The following is a 17316-nucleotide window of genomic DNA, read 5'->3' as shown; positions in this document are numbered from 1 at the left end:
GTTTTGTGTGGGGGGGGTAATAGTCAACACCTGGAAACAATTTAAATGTCTCCGATCATGGCAACAGATAAAAAGAAGTGTTGTATAGCCATACATGTAAAAGACTATTACTCTGCTGATACACACAACAAGGAAGATAAATCTCAAACTGTGTGAATGAGACCACACATACAAGAATACATTACCTTTCCATAAAATCTAGATACTGCAAACAAACCTGCAGGAACACAATGCAGATCAATGATCGCCTGGGGGACAAAGGAGGAGTGGGGAATTGACCGGAAAAAGACACAAGAAAACTTTTAAGGGGTGATAGAGATTTTTTTTATATTGATGCTGGTGGTGGTTTCACATGTGTATACATCTGTCAAATCGTATCCAACTTTGTATTTTATATATTTGAGATTTATTTATGTAAGTTACACACTGGCTAAGTTGTTAAAAAAAAAAAAAACAAACTCAGTGGAGAACTCAGAGAAATCTAAATAACATAAGTTCCAAAAAAATAAATAAATAAAATAACAGGCCTAAGGAGAGATGAAACTCATAGCTATTTTCATCCCAGATGAAGTGGTGGAAGGTGACAGAATATCCCCACAGCAGAGGTCAAGAAAAGCTGATTAAATGTTTACCAACCTTTTAACTGTTGCAAGATAGATTAGAACTCAGTGACGCCCCACAATTTATACTGACTCAGCTCCATACTTGCAGTTTAATACACATGGGTGCATGTGTAAATAAAGCGTATCTATTGAGAAATGGCTAGCAAAGAATATGAAACAATCGGAAATACTAAAAATGAAAAATACAATAGCAGCAATAAAAAATTCCACTTAATTGACTTAACATCAGAGGAAAGAATCAGTGAACTTGAAGTCAGGCGAACAGAAACCACCACAAGAGAATCACAAAGAGAATAAACTGCAAATAAATAAAAATAGGAGAGCACCTGAAATCTATACAGAAGTATCACAAGGTCTTTAGAGTCCCGGGTGGGGGGGCAGGGTGGGGAGGTGAGGGGATGCAGGAAGAAGAAATATTTGAAATGGCTGGGAATAGTCCACATTTGATAACAGCATTAACTCACAGATCCAAGAAGTTCAGCAAATACCCATGCAAGATAAATACAAAGAAAATCACACCTAAGTATTTAGTTACCAAACTTCTGAAATTCAAACATAAAAAGAAAAAAAAGAAGAAAGAAAAAAAAAAAGGCAGCCAGAGAATCATGGAAAGTAGCGAACAATGAAACAAAAATTTAAGAACCGAAGAAAGAAAACAAACAAGTTTGTTTCTCTTAAATTATACACCCAACCACAAAAAAATATTTTAAGAGTTAATACATATGAAAAAAAGAGTAGCCTAAACATTACAAGCATAGCAACTTTAGACTGGTGGGAAATTTAAAGATATATTATTTTAATTTCACTGAAATTCTTTTTGCCTTGTTTTGTTTTTAAAATTTATTTATTTATTTATTTTTTTTAGAGAGAGAGAGTGGGGTTGGATGGGCAGAGGGGAAAGAGAGTCCTTTTTTTTTTTTTTTAAAGATTATTTATTTATTTATTTGTCAGAGAGCGGGAGAGAGAGTGGCAGACAGAGGGAGATGCAGGCTCCCCGCTGAGCAAGGAGCCCATCCAGGACTACATCCCAGGATCCCTGGGATCATGACCTGAGCCCAAGGCAAATGTTTAACCGACTGAGCCACGCAGGTATCCCTAATTTAACCTAATTTCTATCAAAATTCTTTCAGATGCCTTAATTATCTCTTGTTTCATGCATATTTTTAGGAAGTTCACAAATCTTCGAAACCTAACTCTAGAGTCAAAGTAGACTACTGTATAAACGAATACGCTATTGATCATAGGCAAAAGTCATTTACAAACCACCAGAAAATCTTTTCTATAGCCAGGAAAGCTGGTAAAACATAGTATTTAAGAGCATGGACACTGCCTACAAACACTGGTTCCACCCACCCCTAACTGAAGGTATGACACTAAGGCAAATTACTTTTCCGCTTTTAACTCCATTTCCCCATCTGTACATTAAGTGATAACACAGAATATTTCTCAGGGGCTCAATAAAGCTTTCATTATAATTCAGTTTTAACAATATAATATGTATTTAATGAATGTTGGCTCCTAGTTTCTGAAATTAGGTATAAAACTATCCTAGCACCTGTATGTTACATTGTTACAGGCTTGGTTGGCCTAAAGCAGTAGTTCTCAGAGTATCATCTGCAAATTCTTGTGGATGCCCTGAGGCCCTTTAAAGGATATGCAACATCACAACTCTTTTCATAACAGTACTGAGGTACAGGTGCCCTTTTCATTCTCATTCTCTCAAAGGTAACGAGTGCATCTTTCTAGAAGCTATACAACATCTAACAATGTCCTCATTTTATCAGCTAACCAAATGTGTGCTTGTGTAGAATACTCTAAGGTAGTAGATTTAGTATAAAAATGTATGTATGTTCAGGGATTAACTCGGTTTGTTCTCAGAACTTCTGCTGTGTTCTTTCTGTGTTTCCCAGAAATCAATGGTTATACCTGCTATTATTTCCAGTAACTTCATCACTGTCCAACAAATCACTATTTTGAAATTTCTGAGTTTTTCTTGCACGTGCATGTAAACACAAAAAATAACTACATTTTTCTGTTTTGTTTTTCGGTAATATTAAATTATGTTGTTTTCTAACTTGTAAATTTTCACTTAACCTGCTATGTTAGAATTTAATAATATGTATTCCAATTAAAAGGAAAAATTATTGGTATTTTTCATATATTTATGGGTGGATTCTTGGCTTGAAGACCTTCTCACCCTCCACACCACACCATAGCTATATCTTCTACATCTGCCATGGTGAATTCGACAGCTTCCCAATACTTAAAAATTTTTCTGGATGAGATTCATGGTGATATTGATGAATTTGATTTTTGGTTACTATATGATAAAACATAAAGTGTGTCAACATGTTAGGCCTGGCAAAGCTCAGTGAACCAGTATTTTCCAATGACCATGTTTCAAAATCATGCATTAATAAAGATCCCTTCACAGAATATAGATTTTAATAGTTTCATGTCCCAAACTGCAAGCAACCTTTACGTTATGATCATTTTTCAAATTTTGAAATTTTTATACAAGAAAAATCTATAATTACCTGAAAATACTACTAAATGACTCCTCCCTCTTCAACTATGTATCAGAGGAAGGCTGGAATTTTTTCATATACTTCAACAAAAACAACCTGAATTTGTTAAATGTTAAAAAAATATATTACTTTTGGGGCACTTGGTTGCTCAGTTGGTTCAGTCCGACACTTGATTTCTGCTCTGATCAGGATCTGAGAGTCCTGGGATCAAGCCCTGCATCAGTCTCATGCTGAGGGAGGAAACTGCTTAAGATTCTCTCTTTCCCTCTCTCTCTACCCCTCCTCCCGCTCACATTCTTTCTCTCTCTAAATAAATAAATAAATAAAATCTTTAAAAAATATATTACTTTCTACGTCAAAGAAGTATATAATATTGTGGGTTCTTTTACCAAATACATAGTTAGTGCTTATAAATAATGTACTTTAGGTTTATATTTCACAAATCATTTGGGTAACACCACTTCTTTCTTCCACAGCATTTACCTTAAGGTCACACTAATCTTTATTCAGTATCCTTGTCTCTGATACTGGATAAGAAAGTGTATTTCCTCTTCAAAGTCTATGTACTGTTCTGGACTCCATCACAACATGCTTTCTCTAGGACCTTTCTTTATAATTACTCGACCTAAACTTCCCTTAAAATCTTCCCTTTTTCTTCTACCTGAATTCTTCAATTTATCCATCCATCCATCCATTTGTTCATATACCCTAGAAATATTTGTTCAGCATCTATGACTACTTTCTAAGAGATGAGATTTCAGAAACCCAGAACAAAAAGCAATAAAAATAAACCAGCTCTAGACCTTTAAGGAATGTTTCATGTAGGGAATCGGATGTGGATGGACTAAACACAAAAATTCAGTTAAAGTGTGATCTGTCATGACATGTAATAGGAAGACAGAAAATCTGCACCCATTTTTTTTTTTTTAAAGATTTTATTGATGTATTTGACAGAGAGAGACATAGTGAGAGAGGAAACACAAGCAGGGGGAGTGGGAGAGGGAGAAACAGGCTTCCTGCCTAGCAAGGAGCCTGATGCGGGGCTGGATCCCAGGATTCTGGGATCATGACCTGAGCTGGAAAGCAGACGCTTCACGACGGAGTCACCCAGTGCCCCAGAAAATCTGCATCTAAATATGACACGGTACACTGGTAAAGGCTTCCTCAAAGAAAAAAAACTTAATCTGCATCTTCTAGAATAAGTATGAAACAACAAGGCATAGAAAACAAGAAAGGTATTCCAAGAAGAAGAAAAAGATGTGCAGAAGACAATGACAGAAACAAACAAAAAAAGCCTGGTGACCAATTCCATAAAACAGAATTCAAGTAAGAGAATAACCAAGATATTGACCAGCAAAGTTAGACAGTAAAGTAAGTAAGGCTGGCAGACTACTTGAAATTACGAACACTGCATGATCTCTACAGCACTTAACATGGTTTTTAATACATGGCATGCAGCAAATTCTTGATACTCAAACAATGATCAGTGATTATTTACCAAGGACAGTTAATGTAAAGAAACAGAGCTAAACACCATTTTACCGTGTGTAAAACAGACTGTGACAACCTACAGCTACCAATTTCCACTATGTACTGAAACAGATACAATATTAAGATAAATATAACTAAACTGATGTTAATCTGGTTTGATGTAGGTGAGGAAAACATCCTAAGCACCCCCAGTTAGGATAGGGAACAAAAGTGTAAAGAAACAACTCTTTTCAGGACCCTAAACTTTTTTTTAACCTCCAGCTTCCTGTCTGAACACCATATTGTCCCCAGTGTACCCTACTTGTATCTACCTTTCTCATTTAGGTGCTACATGCTAGGTCTTTGAGTTTTCTTTTTCTCTTGCATTTGAAGGTCTACGGTCCAAGAAACCATACTCTTGCTTGAAGGTAGAAGGCAACATGATAAATGTGACTTTTGCTATTGGGGAAACAAGGTAATGCTGTTCTTTCCTGTAAAAACAGTTATACCAGGACCTCCTAAAGATAAAATCCAAAGGACTACATTGATCCAAAGCAGTTATCCCTAGCAGACGACCAGTGGAAGAAAAACCTTATGATACCTCTCAAATGCAACTATCTTACCCTTGGCCAAGCTATCAAATGAGTTGCAGGTGGTAATCCAGGCTAAATCAGGATAAATTCTTACAGCTTCAAAGGGTGGCAGAGAAAGAGGAGATGAGGAAAGCTAACAAATTAGGTTGGGATAATTTGCTATCTATCCCAGGAACAGGCTGTCTGAAGAAAGATCGCAGCTCTCCTATATACGACAGCTGATTTTTCAAGAGCATAAGACGACACACACGACAAGAGCTTAAGAGTTACTCTAAGCCAGTCACTGGAGAAAAGAACCAGAAATAGATGTGCACGGCATGTTAAATTGTTATTTGGGAGTAGAGGTGGACAAAGAAGAATGTTGCTTACAATTAGTGACTGTGAATATTTTAAAACACTTAAAAAATGGAATTTTAGCCAAAGAGTCTTAACTGGGAAAAGTCTTTTGTTAATCACATTTACAAATTAATACTAATCTATTGTAAGAATATTTTGTTTTAAATTTTGACATATCAAGTACTGACAAGGTTAATGTGTTTATCCAAATCTCTTCCATGTTACAGTTCTAATCCCCTAAATACTCCACCCATTGTGCTATCTTGATTGAATTTTATGCTCACAAATATACGACTCAAAAGTTTATATTATACCAATGGAACACTAAAATTCCTCACCCTGTGTGTTACTAACTCAATAATATAAACCACGTAACATTTCACAACTTTAATAATAGAGAGTATCTGAAGCTGTAAAATGATGGAAAATTGAGAACAATTAGCAGCTACAACATCCTTCAAATAAAATTAGACTAGTAAAAGAACAAAACTTCTCTAATAAAACCAATGGCATTAAAGTTACAGGATCTTCTCAACCTCACACATGGAAACACCAGATGCAACGTAAGGAGCCAAATAATTTCCTCGTTAAATCTAGAAAAGCATATCAAATTTTGAATAGTTTGAATTGATTTATGAAGGTTTAATTAAAAGTCATGCATGTGCTGCATCCTGTCCTTAAACTCAAAAAAACAAGATAGTTCTACATTCCCTAATAAAGCCAAAACCCAGCCTGGCATCCTGGTCTTTTGTAATCTAACCTCTCTTTACCTTAAATCTTTTTATAAATATGCCCCAACATAGCCTCATCACTCCAAGCAGGCCTGTATCATATGCCACATTTTTACTGAGTGCTGAGGATCCATGGGGCACTTCTATTAGGTGTCTGTGACTAGAATGAGCACTAGGCAGAAATGGTACCTCCTGCCACGAATAGGAGGGTACTGGTGGAAACAGGCAATTCAACAAGCAATTACAGGGCAGTATAATAATATGATGGGATAGCACAGGGCATTGAAGGAAAAACATAATAAGGCACTTAACTCAGGCTGGAAGGTCAAGAAAGTTTCTGAGAAGTAGAGCCTAGTTTGAGATTATGAGGTTGATTAGGAATGGGCTTCCCGAAAACCGAGCAAAGGAAAAAGAGATCTAGAAATGGAGGGAGAGGTGGTAATAGTATTTTCCACAAAGGAATACTTCAAAGCTGTGCTGGAGGAGACCTGCTGTTACCCCTTCTCCCTCCAGACCCCGGTTCCTCATGGACATGCACGCACGTGGACGCACACGCGCACACCCCACGCTCAGCCCACTCCCCGCTTGCGGCTCTGCGCCTTTCCTGTTCTCTGCCCAGAGCACCCTTCCCACTCTTCTCTATATTTAAATCCTACAGGTCCTGCAAAGTCCCACATCAGTCCTCTTTCAAAATCTCAACGAAGAGCCAGATCTTCTCTAGAGAGCCTTCAGTAATTCCATCCTGCCAAGTTCCCTCCTTTAAGTTCTTCAGACCTCCCTAAAAAGGCACCATGGATATTAAGCTCATTTGTAAATGTTGCTGTGTGAAATTTTGAGACTACTTCTGGGTTCTGTTATCTCTACATGCAGACTTCAAATTCCCTCAAGTCAGCGACTGTGTCATAAACTGTGCTGGTATGTGGCCCAGTAACAAACATAATCCATAATAAACCTTATTGTGAGAAATACCAAAAAGAGACTGAGACTCTGAGAAGACTGTCATAAAATATAAAATAACCTGAATCCTCCAAAAATCATAAATTAAAAAAAAAAAGTTCTTCCAATTCTTTTAATTTATCTTTCAGCTAAAGTGGAGATAATGGCATTTATTTGGGTAAAGGAAGAGTTCAAGGACTCGCAGGGGAGGTGAGGAAATTCAAAAGATGGCGCAGAACTGGTCAAGCAGAATTACTCTACTTTTGTTTTGTTTCATCTCCGTTCCTCAAGAAAACAATATGCATACTGGCAAAAATAAGACCAAAATCAAAATAACAAATTTAAGGCCCAAGGGATAGAATGATATTAAATATTCTAAACGAGTTTAAATCTACTTATGTGAAGGAACCGCATTACAAAGTACTGAAAGCATGTGTGGATGAAATAAGGGACTAGTTAAAATCATCTTTAAAAATATTACAATGAAGAGAAGGGTTGGCAGAAAAGGAAGAATCCAGCCATTGTCTCAATTTTCAAAACAGAGAAGGTGATTCCATCAACTCTAGCCTAGAGAGCTTGACATTCCCTATAGGTATGATTTGCAAAAGATTTGTAAAACTATGGTATGTGAGTATTCAGAATGTGAGGTGTTGTTACCTACAAGCTAGTGAAGGGTCACAGGGAGCATATCATTACATAAAAATAATAATTTGGTATCTATTCCGCAAAAAGTGGAAATGCATTTTTCCAAGGAATTTGATTGCATCTGTCACAGTATACTACTGGGCTACACAAAGGAATGTAAATGCCAAAGATAGAGAATTAGTTGAGGATATAATTGGGGGGACATCCTCATAAAGAGGACTAATAATTCACAGACTAATGTAAAGCAAGAAGAAGGTGTCCAGGATCTAGGATCGTGCCAGATGTCCCTCCAGTGCAGCATTTTGCAGTTATTTGGATGAAGATCTTAAATGGATCCTAATCAAATCTATTAATGCCACCAAATTGGGAAGAATGGCTAAACTTTATCAAGGAATTAGAATCCAAAAATACCTTGACCTTTTGGAACAACAGACTAAAGGTAAAGATCAAATTTAATTGCAGTAAGTATTTTTAAAAATCCCAACTCAAATGGCCAAATGCACAACTGGGGAGAAGTATATCTGCATCAGAGTATGGGTAAAAGGATGCATAATTAAACAGTGTAGTGTGGATGCAAAAAAAAAAAAAAAAGTGGGGGAAAGACAGATTAGAGTTAGGATGAGTAGTACACAGTATCCAGAGGATGTAACCAGATATATTCAATGATATCAGTCCACTCATCTATATTCAGCTCTAGGGACCACACTTTAAGAAAAATAGGAGGGTATTCAAAAGAGAAATTCCCTGATGAGACTTTCAAGGCATGTCAAATACAGATGAGTTGAAGGAACTGGACGGGACCCATAGAGACCCAAGAGTTGTCATATATAAAAGCCTTTTGTATTAGTACTCTAAGAGGTAATAATCAGCACATAAATATTATAGAGATAAATAGTATTGTTCAATATAAGAAGAGAGTTCTTATGCTCAGGATGGGTCAAATAAAGAAATGCCTCCTAAATTCCAAATGAATCTTGATAAATGGTTTGCCTAAGTTGAACTTAATATTCTCTGTGAAGATGGAAATAAGGTCATCTGCTAAGAATGAAAAGAGTAAGGCTAAAGTGGGCAGATTGGAAAATCTGGAAAAATCTGGAACAAGTACTATGGAGAATTTGATATGGAATTATCCAAGAGAGAATAAAATAGCTTCCTAGCACTGTTAACCATCTCTTTTTATTTTTTTAAGATTTTATGTATTTATTATTTGAGAGAGAGAGAGATTGAGAGGGATGTGAGTGGGAGGAGAGGAAGAGGGAGAAGCAGACTCCCTTTAGGCAGGGAGTCCGAGGTGGGACTTGATCCCAGGGCACTTAGTTTATGACCTGAGTCATAAGCAGACACTTAACTTATAGAACCAACCAGGTGCCCTACTAACCAGCTCTTAAGCTGAAGTTAAGAGTAAATCAGATTCTGGTAGCTCTGGTGGCAAGAGATCTGAAGTCTGGAGCAGAGTTGACATTGCCATTCAAGATGAGTGTGGTAAGTAAAGAGGAAAACATGAGAAAATTGGGGGTGCCCAACTAACAGTGATGGGAGAGAAGGGTGTTGGGTGGTAATGAGTGAGTGGAATTAGGGGAGGGGGAGGGATAAGATGTTGTTGGTAAGAAATGTGAAATGCTTGACTTTTGGTCCAGCTGGGGCAACCCTGAGGGATCAGAAGGCCTGAAGGGGTGAATACTAGTGGACCCCCACCGGGAGGTCAAGCAGGTTAGGGTCCTCTGAAAGCCAAATTATAGATGTTGAATGAAGCCCTGAACAACCTCCCTTTATTTTAAGATTCCCAAGGAAAGCAGAATGTTCAGGAGGTCAAAAAGCACTGGTAATGGGGTCAGGGTAACACAAGTTAAAGATGTAAATTAAAAAAACAAAGGGTAGGGGCACCTGGGTGGCTCAGTGGGTTAAAGCCTCTGCCTTAGGCTCAGGTCATGGTCCCAGGGTCCTGGGATCGAGCCCCGCCTTGGGCTCTCTGCTCGGAAGGGAGCCTGCTTTCCCCCTCTCTCTCTCTCTGCCCCTCTGCCTACTTGTGGTCTCTGTCTGTCAAATAAATAAATAAAATCTTAAAAACAAACAACAAACAAACAAAGGATAATTGGACAATGGTGAAAGAAACAGCAGTTTACAAGCAGTTCTGAACAGGCTGAAAGCTATATGAGAAAAGAGCACAGCAAAATCTCTCAATGGTCAAGACCAGAATATTCCACAGGGCGTCAGTGCAAGACAAGTATTTCTTTTAAAAAAATTGTATTCTTGAACAGAATTTAAAAACAAAAACAAAAACCAAAAACACTTAATGCAACAATTACAAAGACAACACAATTAAGCTTATTAGACACCTCCTGTGTGCCAGGCTATGGACCCAGTGATGAGTATCCTGAAAGAGATATGAGTCTGGTAGGCAATACAAGGCATATTTACAGGTATTTTTTAATGTAATGCCCCATAGAAAAAGGAGACCTGTAGATAGGTCAGACCTGGAAGAAAATTCAGGATTAAGAAGTTTTTTTTTTTTTTTTTCTGGTTTGCTCAACTTCCTTTCCCCAGGGTGTTCATTCCCAAAGCCATTGTCTTCTGTTGGCTTCTTGCTAATTCCTACTGTGGTGAGTAGGAGGAGGTGGTATGTGAGTTAATTAAATTGAGTTGCCTTTGATTTTCTGAAAGGGAGGGTTCATTTTATAAAACTAGTATTAATTTCCAGAAAGCATTTTGGGTAAGTGATAGGAGTAACTACAAGTAACTAGAAGAAGTAGTTGTAGCAAGGGGTAACCATGCCCCAGAGACCCTCAAGTTTTATAAAGCATTCATTCTTTCCTACTGTAGGCTGAGGAGGGAGCTTACCTACAGCTCTACACTCTTTGCAAATAGTTCTATTCATACTGTATAACCCGCATGACTATAGGAAGATAAAATCTGTTGGCCTGAACCCAGGAGAGAGAAAATAATATGAAATAGGTCAGACACTTCCAAACTGAGAGATATAAAATAAGCAAATGTGATTCAGGATAGCCAAAAGAGTATTCTAACCCCAAATAAGTCAACGAATCTATGGACAACCAAATTTGTTCATATAAAGACCTAAAAATTATCAAAAATTCTTCTTGTATCAGGTCAAGGTAGAGATACTCAAAACTATTGCATAGGGCACCTAATAAATACTTATTGAATAAATCCAGGTGGCCTAGAGACTAAAACCTAAAATTATTGTTATTTTATGAAATAAAATATCTTTTTCTATAAATATGCAGAAAAGTAATTAGTAGTATTTAAGAAAAGTAGCTTGGGTGAATATCTATAATTAAATGGTATAAAAATCAGTGCCATAAAAGTTATGTATTTCAGCAAAAAAAAAGAAAAGCTAAGCAACTTGCTGGCAGATCTGACATATAGAAAATATTCTCAATATCTAATTTCCCCCCAAATTTTTTCCCAATAGTAAGATACTTTTTGGTTTATTCAAATACTGCTTTAGCTTTCTACTTCTCCTTCCTTGAAAAATTAATTCTTTTTTTTTTTAAGATTTTATTTATTTATCTGACAAATAGAGCTCACATGTAGGCAGAGAGGCAGGCAGAGAGAGAGAGAGAGGAGGAAGCAGGTTCCCTGCTGAGCAGAGAGCCTGATTCGGGGCTTGATCCCAGGACCTGGGATCATGACCTGAGCCGAAGGCAGAGACTTTAATCCACTGAGCCACCCAGGTGCCCCGAAAAATTAATTCTTAAGGCAAATTTGATTTTAACTAGAGATTTTTTGGGTACTGATCTTATTTTTTTAAAAAATCAATATTCTCCTCCCTACAGTCATTATTAATTGTTAGCAAATGTAATCTACAAATGTAAATACAGGATTTAATCTCCCTGATATGGTTTCTGACAAAATTCAAGGTTATCCAATTTTAATTTATAATAAAACAAACAAACCTGCTATTAACTAAAGATTTAAGTCTTTTTGTTTCAAAAATATCTATGACACAACAGTTGACATTTAGGCACAATAATATTTTATTGATGTATTTATAACAGATGTAATTTAATTTTAGTTATTACTTCTTTAGTTTTTGGTGCAATATTAAAACAGTTTTTCACAATAATGCCTTAAAATAAGAGTGTTTCATAAACCATAGTTTTAAGAACTATAAGGACTAAGGCTTATGAAGTTGCCCACATTGCTCTTTCCTTTGCTGTTGCCAGATGTAAGTCAAATACCTTTACATTTTCTTCCACATTCTCTAAATGACAGAAAACTACCTTAGATATGTTATACCATCTAAACAAGACATCTAAAACCAAGGTCTCTAAGGGATTACTTATATTCACACACTTTGAAACACCACACCAAGTATATTTCTGTTTGGTTTCAAATAGAGAAAAATAGAATTTTTTAAAAAAATTTTCTGTGTCATACTAGCAAGAGATCTTACAGTACAAGCAGAAACAGAATATACCAATGTATGCATCACAAATTTCTACTAAATAGAGTTCCTCTACCTAAGTTTCCTGATACATTTAAAAACACACAAGGGGGCCTATCTTACATGAAATGTTTAATTATTGTAACATGAGTTATTCAAGATTTGCTCCTACCATTTTATGTCTGCAGGCTTTATGTGGAAAGCCTATTGTTTTGACAAGAAAAAATAAAGCTTTTATATTTTAACTTTGTGGTTAGTTTCCTGCTGGGTCAAAAATCCCTATGGATATCTGAGGACTCTGGACTACCGCCCTAAAAATGCAGGGACTCAAATGTTTACATACAATGTCAAGAGCTTCGTGACTCCTACACAGAGATCTACAGACTCAGTTGCTTAACTCAACGAATACAGACTACACAGATAGTCTCACCTAAGGAGTAATGAAGCTTATAGGGCTTTTTGACAAATTAAAGTTTGCTTTGGAATTTCAGATTTTCAGAATGTTGTTATATTTTTACTGTTACTGATTTTTTACCACTCTTCATAGTAAAGCACTTGACAGGACCACTCCTGAAGAAAAATACAGCCATTTTAGGAAAAGCAACAGATTACTTCCACACTATGAACCAAGCTATAAAAACCTCCATCATTAAGTGCTTCAACGTTTATGTACATAACCAGAGGGTTAATGATGCTCCCACCAAGACTAGTTCAAGTATACTTACTTGGGAGACATTTAAAGATATCACCATCGGAAGACTGATCCTGGAAAATCACTACTGATACAGAATAAATGCGATCGCGTGCGCGCGCGCGCACACACACACACACACACACACACACACAATATGGCCTGTTGTACTTAAAACTCAGGAGTTTTCAGATCCTTGGAAACCCGGTGCCTCTGACCGGTTACCATGAAGGCGTCCAACCTATATTACTTCGGAAGATGAAAACTGCTCATCGAGTGCAAAAGGGAGAACCACAGGAAATAAGTGAGCAAAAGAAAGACGCATGAAATCCATAGCCTGAAATCACATGACCACGAAGCACTGCAGCCCCTCACACAAATGCCACCGTGAGGCCGCTTAGCTCAGCAGGAACAGGCTGCATGCAGGCACAGCCTCGACGCGCAGAGACAGCCCTGATCCCCAGTTCACCATTTCCCCAAGTGCTGCGGTCTTAATGAGAACAGAAAATTGGTCTGCCAGATTAGACCGCGCCCGCGCGCGCGCGCGCGCGCGCACACACACACACACACACACACACACACACACACACTTACTCTTCGGTTCAGCCCCGAGCAGCCCCGCTGGAAGTTTGCTGGTTGCTTTCTCTAAGCAATTCTGCGATCTTAGCGGTTTGCTCCCTACAAGGGCGAATGGCTCGCCCACGCAGCAGCCGGCGGGGTGAAGTTGCGGCGAAGCCCCGGCGCGGCCTCGAGCCCCGGCCGGCTCTAAGGTCCCGGCCGCCCTTTGCTGCCGCAGCTGATCCTCGCGTGCGCCCAAGGCCCCGGCACCCCGGCCGTGGGAGAGCAGCTGCCCCAGCGCGCCCCGCGCGTTTTCTCACGCCCTGGCTTTCCTAGGGCCCGCGCTGGCGCTGCACGGCCCGGCGCCCACCCCCTTCAGTCCTCTTCCCTCCGGCCCCGCAAACCGCCCCCCCCCCCCGAGCCCTGAGCAGGGTTCCCCGGGCGCCGTCTGCTTTGCTACTTCGCTCCTCCCCAGCGTGGGAACCGGGCTCCGGCCCCCAGGGGCCGAGCAGCTGGGAGCGCACGGAAGTCTTCCCAGGGAGGGGTAAGGGGAAGAGCCCAGGCCACCGGCCGGGGGAGAAGGACTGCCTCTCTGGGGAACCCCGAGCCGCGTGGGCATGCAGAGACCACTTACTCGTTGGCTTCCCAGACCCGGCGGCTGCGTTTCCGGATCTCGGGCAGCTCCCGGGCGCGCCCGGCAAATCCCCACTGCGAACGCGGAAAGACAGTAGGCGTCAGGGACAGAAGAGGATGAGCGGGAGAAGGGACCCTGCAGCCGCACCTGTCAGTCCGGGCGCGAGTGCATCCAACCAAACGCGCGACCGCGGTACTCACACTAGGGCTCACTCCTGTCTACCTGCTCAACAGGCTGGGCGGGACGCGACGTGCCTTGCAAACCGGATTCCCCGCTCTGCTCCCAAACACTCAATCAGCTCTGGCCGGGCTCCCTCCCTGTCTCTGTTATCTCTCTCCCTCTCCCTGACGACTCCAAAGGATCCCTTATAATCCCTTTCCCTACTGCATTCAATCAAGTTCTTGTCAGAATCCTTCCCCTTCCCTGCACCGAAAGACTGAAAAAGAAAGTAGCGACTAAAACCAACCATGGTGAGGTCACTGGGGTCTGGGTCCTGCTGATGATGTGCTCGCGATGCTCCCTGCCCCCTGTCCCCACCCTCCAACCCCCCAAACCCCGGGCAGGTGTCCGTCGCCTGGGGCGGCTCCAGGCTGCTCTAGGCCTTTTGGCCTCGCCTTTAGCGCTGCCAAAGAGTCAGTAAACTGCAAAGAAACCTGCTTTGGAAAATCTGCTCTGTGTTAGAGTCCCACCCACTACGCCCAGGCTAGGGCAGGGGAACTGAGTCCTGGCCTCTCTCCAGCCGCCCAATCGCCAGCCGGGCAGTTACAGTGCGGAGACAGAGAGAAGGGACAGGGACAAAGGAAAGGAAACAAAAAAGGGAGGAAACCCAAGGAAAATTTGGCTCACTTAGGAAAAAAAAAAAAAATCTGCACTATGCACTCGTCCAGAAAAACTGTCGTTTACAGTAGTTAAAACCTCCAACATTTCTACTGGGAAGTTAATACCAAATGGATGGTTTTCTTTTCCTGTTTTACAGGTTTTAAAGCCAATCTAAGGCTCTGCAAATGCGATTCTGCGATTGCAAAGCTTATGCATCTTCCCAGTAAAGTCCTGATTCTGCTTGGTTCAGTGCATTTAATTCTATTGGTGGTGGTGGTGGTGGTGGTGGTGGTGGTGGTGGTGGAGTGTGTATGTGTGAGAGAGAGAGAGAGAGAGAGAGAGAGAGAATTCCAGCACAGAAAAGTAAGTTCTGATATTCATTTTGGGTCAGTTTTCTGACTTAAAAAAAAATCTCATTATGCTGCTTCATTGTGAATCCATAATTAATGCTGATTATTATGTGTTCCTTCCTTAAACCCAGGACCACCACTGTGCACTAATTAAATCTGCAGTAGGTGACTATGTCAGCCTTGTGGGATTGTCTCAGGTTATCTCAGGGAGAAATCAAGAACAGGAAGAACTAGAAAACCAGTTAAGTAGAGGCATGCAAACAATAGTTTTAAATAATCAACTATGATAGAAACATAACATATTAAGAAGACTAAGGGTCTTTCTAGGGTCTATTTAGAAAGCAGAAAAACTTAATTTTTACAACTGTATTATATTTTACAACGGCATATATATTTTCACACCCGAATTATACCTCATAATGTGTAAGTATTTGGAGAACAACTACATATGCACCCTTCGCCTTTTGTATCTATAATCCCCTGTAGCTCACAAGCTTTGAAGAAGTTCTTCAGAGCAATCTGAAATACTACCCAGGCTATAGTCCTCAGGGAGACAATGAATAACGACGAACGCATTGACGAACCTACCTAATGAGCGTGGCTTTCTTTCAGTGGACCACACAATTGAGAGAGGATTTCTTACTATTTTTTAAAAAATAAATCCAGTGATATAAAAGCCCAGAGGAAGAAGAGATATCTTCTGATAGGAGAAACACTTCATAATGGAGCAACATTAAAGTTAGTTCTTAAAAATTTGGTCATTATGAAAAGATGAAATAAAGGAGATTTTCCTTTTTTTTTTTTTTAAAGATGTCTTTGAAATTTAGTTCCTGATTAAAATGCTTCAAAGTATAGGGATAGAGGGAACATTCCTCAACTTAATAAAATCTATCTATGAAAAACCCACAACAAATATCCTCAATGGGAAAAAGCTCACAGCCTTCCCATTGAGATCAGGAACACGACAAGGATACCCACTCTCACCACTCCTGTTCAGCATAGTATTAGAAGTCCTAGCAACAGCAATCAGACAACAAAAGAGAAATAGAAGGTATTGAAATTGGCAGTGAAGAAGTCAAACTCTCTCTCTCTTCACAGATGACATGATACTTTATATGGAAAACCCAAAAGACTCCACCCTTAAACTGCTAGAACTCATACAGCAATTCTGTAATGTGGCAGGATACAGAATCACTGTACAGAAATCAGTTGCTTTCTTATACACTAACAATGAAAATACAGACAGGGAAATTAGAGAATCGATTCCATTTACTATAGCACCAAGAACCACAAGATGCCTGGGAATAAGCCTAACCAAAGAGGTTAAGGATTTATACTCGAGGAGCTTTGGAACACTCATGAAAGAAATTGAAGAAGACACAAAAAGATGGAAGACCTTTCCATGCTCATGAATTAGAAAAATAAACATTGTTAAAATGTCTATACTGCCTAGAGCAATCTATACTTTCAATGTCATTCCAATCAAAATTCCACCAGCATTTTTCAAAGAGCTGGAGCAAACAATCCTAAAATTTGTATGGAACCAGAAGAGACTCTAAATTGCTAAGGAAATGTTGGAAAAAAAAAAAAAAAACTGAGGGCATCACGTTGCCTGATTTCAAGCTTTACTACAAGGCTGTAATCACCAGGACAGCATGGTACTGACATAAAAACAGACACATAGACCAGTGGAACAGAGTAGAGAGCCCAGATATGGACCCTCAGCTCTGGTAAAATAATCTTTGACAAAACAGGAAAAAATACACAGTGGAAAAAAGAGAGTCTTTTCAATAAGTGGTACTGGGAAAATTGGACAACTATATGAGGAAGAATAAAACTTGACCATTCTCTTTCACCAGTACACAAAGATAAACTCAAAATGGATAAAAGACCTCAATGTGAGGCAGGACTCCATCAGAATCATAGAGGAGAACATAGGCAGTAACCTCTTCGATATCAGACACAGCAACTTCTTTCAAGCTATGTCTCTAAAG

The 17316-nt window shown here is 39.4% G+C and overlaps 1 protein-coding gene across 5 annotated transcripts in view; it reads right to left on the bottom strand.

Moving 5' to 3' along the window:
* The window catches only part of GUCY1A1 (guanylate cyclase 1 soluble subunit alpha 1), a 61144-nt gene extending 46241 nt beyond the window's left edge, over window positions 1–14903 (bottom strand). The window contains exons 1-2 of one of the 5 annotated variants that reach the window (XM_004772032.3): window positions 14620–14903; window positions 14154–14227 (exon numbers count right to left, since the gene is read on the bottom strand). The gene's annotated coding sequence lies outside the window, so the exon portion shown is untranslated. The other 4 variants (XM_004772033.3, XM_004772035.3, XM_004772036.3 and 1 more) reach the window with 4 other exon arrangements.
* Window positions 14904–17316: the final 2413 nt, after the last annotated feature.

Source organism: Mustela putorius, unplaced genomic scaffold (assembly GCF_011764305.1).
Source record: "Mustela putorius furo isolate JIRA1106 unplaced genomic scaffold, ASM1176430v1.1 tig00000056_pilon_pilon_pilon, whole genome shotgun sequence".
Classification (NCBI taxonomy): domain Eukaryota; kingdom Metazoa; phylum Chordata; class Mammalia; order Carnivora; family Mustelidae; genus Mustela; species Mustela putorius.
Note: the sequence above shows the minus strand (reverse complement) of the source record. Positions and strands in the feature narration are given on the sequence as shown.